Source organism: Desmodus rotundus, chromosome X (genome assembly GCF_022682495.2).
Source record: "Desmodus rotundus isolate HL8 chromosome X, HLdesRot8A.1, whole genome shotgun sequence".
Lineage (NCBI taxonomy): Eukaryota > Metazoa > Chordata > Mammalia > Chiroptera > Phyllostomidae > Desmodus > Desmodus rotundus.
Genome location: NC_071400.1, coordinates 96285748 through 96301913, shown reverse-complemented (window position 1 = coordinate 96301913; position 16166 = coordinate 96285748).

The following is a 16166-nucleotide window of genomic DNA, read 5'->3' as shown; positions in this document are numbered from 1 at the left end:
GGTACATAACTTTCTAATAAGCATCCTTTTCTGCATTCTTTGAGTACATATGGCTTTGGATCAAGATAAGCCTGGTGCCAAATCTGGTCCCTATCACTGTGTGATTTCTTTGAGCCTCAGAATTTACCCTTGCAAGTGGAAAGCATATCTGCCTTAAAGATCATTGCAGTGATTGAATCAAATCAAATTAAATCACATGATGTGCTTTTAAAGTGCTAAGCAGCCCTGGCTGGTGTGGCTCAGTGGATTGAGTGCTGGCCTGCGAACCAAAGGGTCGCCGGTTTGATTCCCAGTCAGGACACATGCCTGGGTTGCAGGCCAGGTCCCCAGTAGGGGGAGTGTGAGAGGCAACCACACATTGATGTTTCTCTCCCTTTTTCCCTTCCTTTCCCTCTCTCTAAAAAATAAATAAATAAAACCTTTAAAAAATAAACTTCTAAGCAAAGGGCCTATTATTGAGTAGGTACTTAATAAATGTTTCTGTCTTCTTGGATGATTCAAGGATAGTATTATATAAGGAACTTTTCTTTTTTTTAGGGGAGTGAGCATTTCCTCCCAGTACCAACATTACCTTCCTACATGTGGGGACTGTCCCAAGCCATGAGACTGAGCCAACCCTATGGTAGAATCAGAGGATTCTACCGCAAACCCATCTTTCTCCCTTTCCTTGCCGCTAGCTGCAGGGCATGTGGCCAAATAAACACATTGTCACCTGGCCTTGAATTAGCGGCTCCTGGTTTGGGGAAGCAGGGGCTGCACAGAATCCATTCTGATGGCAAATTATGTTGGGTGTCGGAAGTCACAGTTGCTACGGTTCTAGCAGGGGCAGCTCAAGTCCACGCTGGTGGTACCCACTGTGCAAATTTCAGCACCAGTCCTCCGCGATGGCAGCTGTGGTATCTTTAGTGTCTTGCGATGTGACTTTTAATGCTGGCTCCAGGGACATTGCCTCCAACCCTGGTTCTCATGACCGTTAACCTAAAAAAAAAAAAAAAAAAGTCTTTCAAAGTGAGAAGCAACAAACACTTCAGTTCAAACAAATAGCTATTTAGGAAGCACTGATTCAGGCGGAAGCTCAAATAGTATTGCGATTAGGAGACAAAGGCAAAGGGTATTTCTGAGAAAGGAAAAGGGAACAGTTACATCAGTAGAAGGAAGCCATTTCTATTGGTGCACGTAACAGCACATAGTGATGTTAACTCTAAATGATGTTTATGATTTTCAGTCTGCTCATCATCGGTCTCGTAGTCATCATATCCGCTTTCATGTTATCCTTGTAAACAGTACTTTGGGGCACAGCATTACTTTACGCCCAGTCCAAAGGCTATTGCGCTGTGTTTTGGGTTTTTTTTTTTTTTTTAAAGATTTTATTTATTTATTTTTAGAGAGAGGCGAAGGGAAGGAGAAAGACAGGGAGAGAAACATCCATGTGTGGTTGCCTCTCATGAGCCCCCTACTGCGGAGCTGGCCCACAACCGAGTCATGTGCCCTGACTGGGAATCAAACCAGCGACTCTTTGGTTTGCAGGCCCACCCTCAGTCTACAGAGCTACACCAGCCAGGGCTCACTCTGTTTTAACATCCATAGATTTGATGCAGTTCTTCTGGTAAGGCAGCTCTGGCTCCGTTTTACAGGGGCTCCATTTATTATTTTTTGACATGAACTTCATGAACAGCTTTCATAAACAACCGCATTTCCTTTAATTAATTTTTCTGAGCTTGTATAATCTATATTCTCTTTCCGTTGCTCACAGCTCAAATTGTCACCTGATAAAAATATTGTTACACTAGTATAATGAGTTTGGTTTTACTATAGCGATGTCTTAATATGTTATCAAAGGATGCGAGACAGTTCCCTTGTACATTAAACAGACCCTTACAATGGTCCCTTTTCAATTAGTTTTACTTCTTCCTTTATTGTTGCATGTCATTTCTTTTTAAAAATTTTTTTGAACATTTTATTTATTAACTTTTAGAGAGAAGGGAAGGGAAGGAGAGAGGGAGAGAAACATCAATGTGTGAGAGGTACATTGACTGGTTCCCTCACGCACACCCCCTACTGGGGACCTGGCCTGCAACCCAAGCATGTGCCCTGACTGGGAATCAAACTGGTGATCCTTTGGTTTGCAGGCCGGCACTCAATCCACTGAGCCACACCAGCCAGGGCTGCATGTCATTTCTTATTAGAAAAAATAATGGTGTCCCGCAGTTTCCATTCCTTTGATGATTGATCTACATGACAGGAGATAGACCTTGTAGAAATGCCTCACTGTTCTTTATTAACATTCTGTTATAAAACCTGACTGTTAAGCCTCAAGGCTCTTTGCTATTCATAGAGATTTACCAATATTTTAACCAAGGCTGTGAAATAGAAAAGGGGAGTAGCTCTTTAATGAAAAAAAATCAGTAATAGTCAGTCAATGAATGAATCAAAAACGTATCTCCCAGGTTCTTGTCATAGCATTGGTAGTGTACCTTGTATTGTACTACCCATTACCGGAGTAAACATCTTGCTGATAACAATTATAAACTCAAAATTATAAACTTTTAAAACAATTGTTTGAAAGCTGTTTGGAGAACAACAAAAGCAGTCAGAAATGACAATGTTAGGTGAGAGCCACATTTACCTGGCTTTTGCACTCATGGTGTTTCCCAGTTCACCTGTCACATAGGGACAGAGCCCAAGCAGCGAGCGGCATTCTAATTTTGTGGGGGAGAGTCAGAGGTTACGGCTGGGCTGCTATAATCCCTGGAAATTGAGAGAGGGAATTCTGAAAAAGGGGAACCCCACAGTCTACATACAGAAACCCCTGGTTAACTCCTAAACTCCATATGCAGGTCAGAAAGCTGTAGCTGGAAAGTTAAAGACCTGAGGAAAGATTTTGCCGTTGGCCTGGTGCTGAAAAAGCAGATTGGAGCGCCAATCCTGCCAAGTGCTAGGAAATAGTAAACACTTTAAGGTTTTCATCAGAGGAATGGTGTCTCAGGAATGAGGACTATGCCCTTGAAATAAAGACAGAGTCAAAATAGACCCAATCTGTGACAATCTAAACACCAAGCCTCTGCAGAGTTAAAGTGATCCTCTAGTAATATAATTGGTTGTTACAACAACTAGAGACACTTTTCATAGGAGGATAACAGAATGCAGAATGTATACAACCTATCATCAGTAATGTCCAGTATGTACTTACAAATTGATAGGCATGTAAGAGGCAGGAAAAAGTAACCCATAATCGGGAAAGAAGATAGTAGCTGAAGATCCACAAGTCATCCATATCGTGGAATTAGCAGACAAGGGCTGTAAAATAATTACTATAAGGTGTTTAAATATTTGTAAAAAAAAAAAAAAAAAGGTGGCTGTAATGGTAAAAGATGAGGCATTTCAGGAGAGTGAAGCTAACTCTAAAGAAAACAACCAAATAGAAATCCTTGAAGAGAAAAATCAAAATTATATCTTTGTTATCGTAGTCATTTTGAGATCCTTTTCATCCTCCTTTATGAAAAATAGAATTTTTTTTGTATAGTGATTATGAGTCATTTTTCATAGAAAAATTTTTAAATCCATACATTTGGATTTTCTTATTTAAATCATATAAAAATCAACAGATAATTTCCTCCTATATCATAATAAAAGATTGTAGTAAATGAAATTAATGTGTTTAAGTAATTTTTGAATATAGTTGAACAAATTATCTCAGTGAAGCCACTCTACCCAATTAAATAAAGTTATCTATTGTATCTGTTACCTATATTTAAAATGTAGAGAGTAAAACTGAAAAAGTTCTATTTGGGAGTTCTTTGGGTAAATTAGGAAATAACCGCAAGAAACTACAATAATGATTTTGAATCATTCTGGTAGGGTGGTTTGACCTATTTAGTATCAGGTAAGTGAAATAATTTGGCTTCCTATAGTTGTTTAATTTGTAGATTTCAATTATTGAAATTAAAAACTGTGACCCCTAGCTGGTGTGGCTCAGTGGTTTGAGCACCGTCCTAAGAACCAAAGGGTCGCTGGTTCGATTCCCAAGCAGGGCACATGCCTGGGTTGTGGGCCAGGTCCTCGCCAACTGGGGGCATTCGAGAGGCAGCTGCACGTTGTCTCTCTCCCTCTCCTTCTCCCTCCCTTCCCCTTTCTCTAAAAATAAATAAATATAATCTTTAAAAAAAAGGAACTAAGCATACATCCCCATGTATTTTTAAATTTTATTTTACAGAGTAATCATGTTTTTAAAAGTATATATTTTGAGATTAACTCTAATTTTTGGCCAGTTTTCATGTTGAAAATTTGAAAGAGTAAATCAAAAATCAATACCACATACTAACTTTAATTCACAGAAGTAATAACTTTGTAAAACCAAAAATTAATTTACCCCATAATATTGAGAAATTGAAATCCTTTACATTCTACACTTACACCTATTTATATATACAACTATTTACATATACCTCATTTTTCTTTCTTGACATTTTCTCACTTAACACAAATGTTTAGATTTCAATTTGCAAACCCCAGCTGCAGTGTGGGGGCTTCAGTGTAGGGATGGCTGTGGGTGGGTAGGAGTGGGTGGGTCTCTGAGCCCTCGATTGTGTTTGCAGAAATTTATCTATTTGTACACATCGGTTATTTTCTGGGAAGAGGGTTCCTAACTCTCAAATGATTATCAATTGTGTCCTTGATTCCAAAAAAGGATAAAAATCCCTACCTGTAATCTTTTCAGTCATTGATAGTCATGAATTTTTTCTATTTCCTCATTGCTCCTAACTTTTAATAATTTACAAAAGAACTCAGTTTAAAGGGATATTCATTTGGTCATTTCTAAGGATCATTTGACTTAAAAGAAGTGAGATGAATGTGTTCCATATCAGATGCTGCTATTGTAATATATGAAAGCCCACCCCATGTTTTCATAGGTTCGATTGAAGCAACCATTGTTTCGTTTTCTTTCTGTGGTTAGTGCCTTTGTGAAAAATTATTGCACCTGTGACTTTGAGCCTATCAATGCATTGATGCCCCACTGTATTCATTAAAGATGGAAAACTCTTCCTAAATAATGAGACAAAATGTAAACTGAGAAAAGCAAGTGAGCAAAAAGTGCAGAGCGAAAAGAAAGATAGGAAGCCAAGTACTGGTACGTGAAATGTGTGCCTCCGTTTACTTCAGTCTTGCTAAACACGCAGTTCAGAGCTGGACCAATCTTCCCAGTAGTCGGGGTAGTGGGGAAATTAGTTGAGGCAGAGAGGGAAAGAATGCAGGTCAAGAACCCAGCTTGAACCAGCCGAGGCTAGCTTGATGGAGCACAAGCCAGTATGGCCAGGCAGAAATGGTGGATAAACACGTGCTCATTTTTCCTGAAAGATAAGGGGTTGTGGCTTCTTCACACATTTACAAAGAGCTTGGCTGTGCTGCAAGTGAACAGAATCTGGAGTTCTGGGGACTCTGCAGGCTGTGTTCATGTGTCACTGCCGGAACTCTGCCCTCTCGCACACACACCGACAAACACGCATGCGTGCACACACTCTCACTCCAAAACGGGGGAAATAGAACCAGACAACCTGCAGTTGAATTTAGATGTATGAGAGAAAGTGACAGCCTTAACAGTCGCCGAATTTCAAGAGACAACATTCAATGGTAAGTTGTATTTTAAAATATCAAACACTGCAATTTTAGACTTTCAGAAATATGAAGCTTTGAAAATGTCAAAACTAGGCATTTAAAGAAATTCTGCAGATCTGATTTCAAAGTGACAAAATGAAATAGAATATCTCTGAAAGGTATTTCTGTTAAAATTAAAAGCATTTGATTTCAGCAGGTGATTGGCTCTTGCTCTGGTATTTATTTTCCATTCTCGCAAGGACCTAGGAGAGAAGAGCTCCGCAGAGCAAGCCAGGCTTGGAGTGACTGGCGGTTCTGTGTTCACATTAGCATGGTCGAATCCACCAAGACAGTAATGCTGTTGACTAACCCTCTCTTTGTAACTGAATTGTCTTTGATAAGCAACTCTATGAGGAGCTCTGGCAAGAAAGGTGGGCTGTGAGCCTGGGCAAAGTAGGGGGAGCTTGGTGGGGTCTGCTGTATCTCCTGCTCCAGTCCCAGTCCTCCCCTCCCTCGGACTTCACTTGGCTTGTAGATCTGCTCACCAGCCAGTGAGCTCCTTGAGGTTGGAGGGAAACCTCTGCTTATCCAAAGGATTATGTACAGTAACTTTGCTTTTAACTTCATATTTACTTTATTAAAGTTACACTTGCAAAACTCCTAGTTTTTTTGTGTTTTCAAAAAAAATTTTTTTATCGTTGTTCAAGTAGAGTTTTCTGCCTCCCCATCACCCCAGCCCTCTCCAACTCCTTCCCCTTTTTGTGTGTTTTGAAGTTCAGTGAATACAACTTATTATTTTGTTTTTAAGTTTAGTAGAATAAGGACAACCGGCTTTACATTTTCTTTGCCTAACATTTAATTAATTCATGTCAAACAGATGATGCTTATGTAAATAATCAGACCCATTTTTGACAGTACTTAATTAAATTTTCTTAAATAGTTTACACAGCAATTATGCATTGAATACATTTCCGTCTGAAGTGTTTCCAGTGACTGGCAGGACAACTCCATATACAAACAATCAAAAACTTCCCAAGAATTCCAAAGTACTCTTATAACACAATAAATGAACAAACAAAAGTGAAGCAGACTCATCTGCACAGAAAACAGACTGCGGGTTTCCAGAGGGGAGGGAGTTTGGGGGGCTGAGTGGAAAAGCCTGATTGAAGTCAGTGGGCTGAACTTGGCCTGTGAGTTATAGTTTGTTGACCTGTGTTCTATTATTTAAAAAATCACTTCATTTCATTTTACTGTATTTATTTTTTAGCTTGGCACATTTTCCAGATTTCTTGTAGCTAGGCAGCTATAAGCCTAATTTCTGTCTTCTTTCCCTTGGAGTGAAGTACAGACCTACTGGGGTACAGTCTTGAACCTATGGTCAAGAACAGCACTGTGGGACCCTGGCTGGTGTGGCTCAGTGGAATGAGCACCGGCCTGCGAATCAAAAGGTCACAGGTTTGATTCCCTGTTAGGGCACATGCCTGGGTTGTGGGCTGTGTCCTCAGTAGGGAGCGTGCAAGAGGCAACCACACGTTCATGTTTCCCTCCCTCCCTTCCCCTCTCTAAAAATAAGTAAATAAAGAAAGACCAGCAATATGGGGATGGCAGAGTATCTAGGCAGAATCGGGCTGGACTTCATGAGTCTGCGGGTCCCCATAACACTGAGACTAGTGAAGGCACCAGTGTTGACAAACCAATCCAGACTTTGACGTGAGAGAAATGGCTTCATTAAGTCACTGTTAACCTGAAGGCAAATCTGTTTCTTAATTAATCCACTTTCTAAGAGGAATGATTTCATAATTCAGGGCCTCTCAGGTTAGTGACTCAAAAAGTCATAACTACGTTATAGTTGTCATTAAAATGAACTGAGGCTTTAGTAATTGCTAATTGCTTTCATCTTTTCCTGCACCTGGCCCCTGGGTGTACAGAAATTCTAATGCCATTCCATGGGATTTTTAAATTCTCTTCATAGTTTGTTAGAAAGCCAGTGAAGTTTTGGTGCCCTGTTTGTGTGTGTGGTGGTTTGGCTGGTGTCTCCTAAGAATGCAGGTCTGTTTGTCTGTGAGGAGACAATGCAAATTGTGACCTGAGGCATGAAGGAGAGTGGAATTCCTCAGCCTCCGGGTCAGGGTCTCACTCATTACTGCCTTCCTGACACCGAGTGCCTGATTGATAGGCCATGGCCACAGCTGCATTTCTTCCTGGTTCCTGTGTTTCTGAGGCAGGTTTGAGCTCAGGTTTTAGGTCTCTGGCTTACTATGTCTGCCAGTCTCTTTCCAAAGTGGAATCCACCCGAAGTCTTCATTCTGGCATAAGTTCCCCTTTGGCATGAAGGACTCGGCACATTGGGGAGACTTAATCAAAGTTAATTGTCTTATTCCTAATGTTTTTGACAACTAGAATAAAGCCATAACTTTCTGATCACACTTCTCATTGCTGAACATAAAAGTGTACAATATGAATGCATTTTGCCTGAGTTAATTGGTCTCTTAAAATTTGATGGATGGGTGGAGCACATCTAGAATTTATGGAAACATTTTGTCATGAAGAAGCAGGAACATGTTTTCCTCAAAAGAGGTGTGGACCTCCCGCAAGTCCTTTATTGAGTGGTTCAGTTTTTGCTGCAAGTGCTAAATGCCGGAGGGGAATTTAATGATTTTTGTCTGAGAAGTATTTTTCAGTAGAGGTGGTTGTTGGGTGAGTATTGACCTACTCGATACCTCAGAGAATGGCTTGCATCTCAATTTGAAGAGTGTGGACTTTACATATTTAGAGAAACCTTCACGTATTGCTTTTTACCTGCGATTTTTAGGATGCTTTACTTTCCCTGTAAAATGAGAAAGCGTAAAATGTGTGGCTTAACCAAATTCTGCTAAGGCGACTCCTTGTATTGTTCATGACGCTGGAAATGACTTAGGTGTTGGTCCTGAGATATGTTTCATCCACTATCCTTAAAACCTCTGTCTTTCTCTGGTGTGTATTGAAGAGTGCCTTTCTCGTGGTTTTTATTTGACTTATCTTTGGGCCACCTCTTTTTAAAGTTTAGTCAAAAGTGGAATCATACATATTTTATCGAGAATCCATAGCTATTTTTTTAGAATATTGACATTTAAGCGAATAATACAACAGATATTTAAATTTTCCTATGTTGTCCTGTTACATTAACTAATAATGATTAACTTCTTTATCACCAAGTTGGAAGTTAATTAAAAATAAAAGCTCTTTAGCAGTGTGAATGGTTGTTTTCCTCTGTATACATTTTTTTTTTCTTGGCAACTGGCATTTTTGAAGTAGCTTACCCCTGATTATTGGCCTTTGAAAATACCAAGTATGTCCTGGCTGGAGTGGGTCAGTGGGTTGGGCATCGTCCCACAAAGCGAAAGGTCACTGGTTTGATTCCTGTTCGAACAGGGCACAGGCCTGGGTTGTGGGCCAGGCCTTTAGCTGGGGGCTTGTGAGACGCAGCGTATCCATGTTTCTCTGGCACATCCATGCTTCTCTCCCCCTCTTTCTCCCTCCCGTCCCCTCTCTCTAAAAATAAATAAAGTCTTTAAAAAAAACCAAATAAATTTGCCTAAGAAATGTAAGCTTAATGCAGTAAGATTGTCTCTTGCCATTGAGTAAACATATTTTCCTTTAAATATTCTGCATCACTTAGCTTTACAGGATCCCAAGTTCCAGATTAGGGAAAGTGGGAACTTAATAGCTGAACTTGATTTATGCTCATTTATTTACCTGTTATGATTTATACCCTGTTATAGATCAATGTACTACTGACCAGTGAACTATTGTTCAAGACCCAATATAAAATTTATTGTTTGTTGGCAAGAAATCCAAGTGAAGAGCCAAAAGTGATCTTGGGGGAGAGTGTTTTGGAAAACACAGGACTCTGTAACACAGATTTTGCAGACCTCTTTTTCCACCTTTAACGTAGAGCCTGTCATACTAGATGCCCCTCCTAAACTCTTGGTGTTTCTTATGAATGTTTCAAGGATGCTCTGTGGGAGATGTACATCCTTCCTATAAAAACAACCTTAACTGTAGGAGAAAATGCTAGAGAGATCATGTTTAAGTTAAAAAAATGGATAAATATACAAATCTGTGACATGATTTTGTGATACATAATTTATATCATTCCTTTATAAATAGTGATCATAAAATATTTAATTTATAATAATATATAAATTATTATTTGCAGTTAAAATAGTTTTCCTCTTGATATATGTGTATATATGTGTATGTGTGTATATGTATTTATGCATATGTGTATATAAGCGTATACATGTATGTGTGAACATGTATACATGTATAAATCAGAAGGGACATAGTGTAACACTATGTTAAGTTGAATAATATAAAATTTTTGAGAGTCAACTTTTTTTGACAAAAATGGCAATTTTATATGGTTCAGGAAAATAGTGTTGGGATTTCTGAATACTGACACTGCGTGGTATTTTTCTCAACAAGCTATGTTTCCTTTATTATGGTGCAAAGTTTTTATGAAGTGCACATCTCATCAGGAAGGAAGCCTCCAAGAAAGTTGCAGAATGAAACCTAAAAGGCAGCCCCTGCTTTTCTCCTTCTCGTTCTGCCGGCTTCCCACCCTCCTTGACTGTGCTAGCCTCTTCCTAGGCACCGGTGCTAATGGTCTCCCTAAATGCACCCTGACTTTGCCCCTCATCTTGCTTACTGTGGCAGAGTTCCTTCTTTTGCCTGATTACTCATATTTGTTTCCTCTCTCTTTCTGGAGTTCCCCCCCTAGATAACCACAATAAAAAGAGTAGCAGTGGTTTAAATAGCGGTTCCTGTGTGCCAGGCGCTGTTCTAAGTCCTGCCCCTGATGTCCAACCCTCCCAGGGATCTAAGAGGTAGATAATACCACCTCCCATTTTCAGATGAGATGAGGAAACGGAGACACAGGGTGGTCAGTTGGCTTGCCAGAAAATAACCTGGCTCCCTAGGCCGTGAGCTTGAGTCAGAAGTTATCCTGCTGTCTAAGGACCTTATTTTGCCTCCACAGGAGTTTCTGCTATTTTTAGAATACAAAGCCACTTTTTGCCTCTGGGACTAAGATCAGGTTTCTTCCTTTGGCTAGAATAGGGGTCAGACAGCCTTTGAACGGGATTTTGTAAATCAGCTTTTACTGGAGCCCAGTTACATCCACTCACTTACAACTTGCCTGGCTGTTTTCCCTGCACAACAGCACAGTTAAGCAGTGTAACCGGGAGGGTGTGGCCAGCAGATCCTCAAACATTTATTATCCAGCCCTTTAAAGAAAAAGTTTGCAGACCTCTGCCCTAGAATACAGTTTCTGTATCCAACTGTTCTGCTTACTGTGGCTGCTTAATGAATCACTACAAATCTTAGTGGTATAAACTGACCAGTGAGTGGTGTAAAATCACACATTCTGGGGGGTCAGGAATTCCAATGGGGTGCAGCACTTTTAAAAAGATTTTATTTATTTTTAGAGAGAGGGTAAGGGAGTGACAAAGAGAGGGAGAGAAATGTGGATGTGCTGATGTGCACGAGAAACATCAGTCAGGTGCCTCCTGCAAGCCTTAACCGCGGTCCTGGGCCCCCAACCCAGTCTTTTGCCCTGACTGGGAATCAGACTGGCAACCTTTCGGTGCCCAGGCCAGGACTCAGTCCACTGAGCCACACCAGCATTTTCTGTCTATGAGGTCTGCTACCTGGACTGAGAAGATTCAAAGAGGTGGAGAGCGGAGCAGCGGGGCTCCACTGGTCTGCGTGCTCTCCCCACGTGGTCTCTGTAGTGTGGCAGCTTCAGGCACCCAGACTTGGAACAGGTCAGCTGAAGCTTCCCAGTGTGTGTGTACTGAGAGAGTGAGCAGGACAGCAGCTCTGGCACCTTTTCTGACTAGCCTCTGATGTTACAGTGTCGCTTGTGTGGTCAAGACAGCCACAAAGAGCTGCCCAGGTTAAAGCACAGGAAACATAAGCCTCACCTCTCAGTAGAAGGGTGTCAATGTCAAACGATAATAAGCATTGTCGGGTAAAATGTATGACTATGCCTGGAAAATAAAATCTCCACCCCCCACCCCCACCACTCACTCGCCTGTCTTTAACTGAGACATCTTACTATCTCCTAGGATCCCAGCTGGAAACTCAGGGTTTCAAGCTAACAAACATTCTAACTCATCTCAGGAAACTTCACTGATGTTCATATCAGGAAGTCACATTTATTTCCCCATCCCCCCTCCTCTGTCAGTAGAAAACATCTGCAACATTGTGGTTTATAAGGCAACATACAGAGCTGGTCATTCAGGTGACCAGAATGTATTTTCCGCAGGTTTTGTCTGTGTCCATGGTTCCTGGCTCACAGCTCCCCAAACCCTTGGAATTTCCTGAGTTAGAAGAGCAATGGGAGCATCCTTTGTTATAATATTTACCCTTTCCATCTTAGTGCTTGAAGTCCCCTCACAGCGATAAAGCTGAAATGGGTTTATTGTTATTCACAATGAGCTCCTTTCCAGCCCCGGTGGGTTTATGTTAATGAGGTGACTTGGAAAGCACCAAGGGAGGGGAGCTGTTTGTGGGGGGAATCAACTTCGACTGGAGATTTGAAACTCTCAGTCCCACCCCCTGATTTCCTGGGAAGGCAGAGGCGGCTGGAGGTGGGATCAATCGCCCGGTGGCCGATGATTGAATCGACCCGCCTGTGTAAGGAAGGCTCTATAAAAACTCCGAAGGCTCTGGTGTGGAGAGCTTCCGGGCAGGGGAACAGGTTGGCCATAGAAGTTCTACCCCCCAGCCCCATATCTTGCCCTCCTCATCTTTCTGCTTGGCGGTTCCTGACTTACATCCTTTTATAAAGAGCCAATAATCTTTTAAAGTAAAGTTGTTTCCAAGCACAGGGGATGATGCAGGCTTGCGACTGGCATCTGAAGTGGTGGTGGTGCTGCTGCGGGTAAGTTGCGGGACTGAGTCCTTCACCAGTGGGGTTGCTGTCTGCAGGTTGGTGGTATCAGAATTGAGCTGAATCGTAGGACAACCTCTTCATGCCTGAGAATCGCTTGTTGGTGTGGAGAACGCCCCTCCCCACACATTGAAATTGGGTCCCAGAACCCAAATAACATCAAATTCTTAATGTAATCCCTGAGAATTGCCACTAACTCTGCTTCTTTTATCATGTATGTGTGTTATGATAAATGTTTTTCTCTGTTTTCCTTAGTCGCATCAAATCTTAAAATCTAGAAGTGTCTGCCTTTCCTTCCTGTGCCAAAGTAAGACCTCTCCTCTGCCCTAGGTTTAAAATCTTCATCACCCTTTCCAGGGGCCTGCAGAAATTCTATATAAAAATGGCGCACGCGGCAGTCTTGGATAACGTGAAGTATTTATGTGATAGGGGAGCGCGAGAGTTGTCTTGAAGTTGACTGTATACCAGCAGCTTACTCGTGACCAAGAAAAGTCAGTGGACATTAGTTTAAAAACTCTGGGTGGTGGGGTTGATGTCTTTGTGTCATTCCTCGGTTTGGCCACCGGCAGACTTAGTTTTGCACTTTTTTTTTTTTTATTATTTATCTTCAGAGAAAGAGGGGAAGGGAGGGCGAGAAACATCCATGTGTGGTTGCCTCTCACGCGCCCCGTACCGGGGGACCTGGTCTGCAATCCAGGCAGGTGCCCTGACTGGGAATCAAACCGGTGACCCTTGGCAGGCTGGCTCTCAATCCATTCAGCCACACCAGCCAGGGCCACCAGGTGTAATTTTTCATTGTCTGTGGAAAGTAAGCATCTGCAGGATTGCTTTGAGATGTACCAAAAGAAAGGGAAGGGTGAAAAACAAAGAGAAGTAGATTATAAGCACCTCTGATTGTTCTTCAATCAAAACCTGTCAATAATCATGGGTAATAGAAAAAGAAACTTGCCTTTGGTATTTTAATGAGTTCATGTCTAATGAACGGTAGAAAAGTAGGAAGTAACTTTTTTGATTTTCCACCCAATATGTTCTTGGGGTAATAAGCTTGATATTCTTTTTTTTTCCCTTTAAAGATTTTATTTATTTTTAGAGAGAGGGGAAGGGAGGGAGAGAGATGGAGAGAGACACCCATGTCTGAGCAAAACATCAGTGGGCCTCCTCCAGCATGAGCCCCAACCAACCAGGCCTGCGGCCCAGCACGGGCCCTGACTGCAAAAGAAACCCGTGGCCTTAGCCTTGCGGGAAGGCTCTCAACCAAATGAGCCGCACCGGTCAGGGCTAAACTTGATATTTTTTTAAACACTTTATTTATTTATTTTAGAAAGGGGAAGGGAGGGGGAAAGAGAGGGAGACAAACATCAATGTGTGGTTGCCTCTCTTGCGCCCCTTGTTGGGTACCTGGTGGCCTGCAACCCAGGCGTGTGCCCTGACTGGGAATCGAACCCTTTGGTTTGCAGGCTGGTACTCAATCTACTGAGCCACACCAGCCAGGGCTAAACTTGATATTCTTAATTGACAAAGTGGATAGTCAGTAACGTTTATGTGAGGAAATATTTTGGCTAAGTCTTTTTTTTTCCACACCTTATAAAAATTTTCACCTAAGTCAGCAGTTAGCAAACTATGGCCCACAGGCCAAATGCAGACTTCTATCTGTTTTGTACATAAAGTTTTATTGGAACTCATTCATGCCCATTCATTTCCCTGTTGTCTCTGGTTGCTTTTGCACTGCAGGGACAGGGTTGAGGCATTGTGAGGGGGATTATATGGTCTGCAAAGTGAAATATTGACTGGAGTTTCACAGAGAAAGTTTGCCCATCCAGAGTGTATGTTGTCACTTAAACCAAGTTTTAGATTTCTCTTCATTTAGATGTCAGATAATACCAGGAATCAACCCATTCCATGGCCAATTTTGGTAGAGAAACAGAATTATGTCTCTGGTCAATATGAAGGTGTCAGGAGAAACCAAGACACTTCTTCATCCTGACCTGATCGAACCTGAGAAACAAACTCTCTAGAAAAGGACTTCAGTTATAGGTGTGTGAACATCCTTCAATTTTTTTTTAAACATCTAAGAGTTAATGAGAAAAGAAGTCGAGAACTTAGGAATCTATGAGATGACCTCTTTAGTAAAAGCAATTAAGATTAATAACATACTAATAATGATATTTTGTTAAAAGACATTTTTGTAAATATTTTCAATGACTTTCAAAACTGGTTGCTCCTGAACAGGTGATAGGCATGTCCCCGCAGTCCTGGGGTCGTGTGAACCTGTGGCCCTCACCTGTAAGCTGCGCAAGTGGGGTGAACTCTTATTAAAGAAGGATAGACATCTGTCTCCTCAGGATTTAGTTATGGTAGTTTACAGAATCCAGAATCAGGGTTCATAGGTCTCTGTTGAATTTGTTTTTTCTACTTCTCCCATAACCCACCCTCTTCCCTAAGTTGAGACAAGGAAATAAGTCAGCTCCAAAAATAACAAACTGGTAGCAGTGACTTGAATTAAAGGCTTTGGAGGATGCTAATCATGACTGTTCAGGAAGCTGGGAAGTACGCTGGTCCAGCGTTTCTGAACTCCGCCCAGGGCCCATGGTTCTGTGGGCTCGGCTGGGTGCCCCTGGGGGCCCCCGGAGTGAGAGACCTAGGGAGTGGTTCAGTATAGCTCCCTCTCTTTCTCATTGAACATTGGTAGCTGTCTTTCTAATTTTACTGCAAAACTTAAGCTTTACTAAGCACTTGATTGCCAGGTGTGTTGTCTCACATGTGAGTGGTTTGTTCCTTTTTAGTGCTTGCTATTCTGTTGTGGGGATGCCCCTAGTCTTGTTTATCCATTCACCAGATATTGGACATTTGGATTGTTTCCACTGAGTCCCTGTTATGAATGAAGTTGCTATATATACGTGTTCATAGAAGTCTTTGTATAGGCATACATTTTTTTTCTCTTGGGTAAATAGTGTTTTAAGAAACTGACAAACCTTTCCAAAGTGACTGTCATTTTACATTTCTGCCAGTTGTGTGTGAGTTCCAGTGTCCCGGCATCCTTGACAACAGTCGTCATTATCTGTCTTTGCTTACAGTCATTCTGGAGGCTAAGTGGTGGTTTCTCATGGCGGTGTGACTTGCAATCCCCTGATGACTAGTGATGCTGAACATCTTTTCATGCGCTTACTTGCCATTCACGTATCTCCTTTGGTTAAGTGTTTCACAAGTTTTGCTGATTTTCATTTATTTATTTTGTAAAAAATTTTAAAATATGACATAATTGTGTGTTTTCATGCAAGGTTTATCCAGCTTGGCACTCTTTTGGGTCATTCTTGGCTGGGGCGGTGGGGTGCTATGCTGTGTGTGGTAGGCCACTCCATAGCATGCCTACTTCTAGCTAGTAGACACCAGTGGCATACCCTCTGTCATGACGTTCAAAAATGTGCCCAAATATTGCCAAATGTAACTTGGGGGACAATAGTGCCCCTAGATGACAACTGCTGGTTAGGGAGTCGCTATGGAGTGAAAAATAAATAAGGCTCAAAGTTGTGTGGTAAAAATGGAACTTAACTTGGGTATTTTAAATGAGTAGAATTTAGAAATTTATAAAGAAGAGAGGAGCCCTGACTGGTGTGGCTCAGTGGATTGAGTGCTGGCC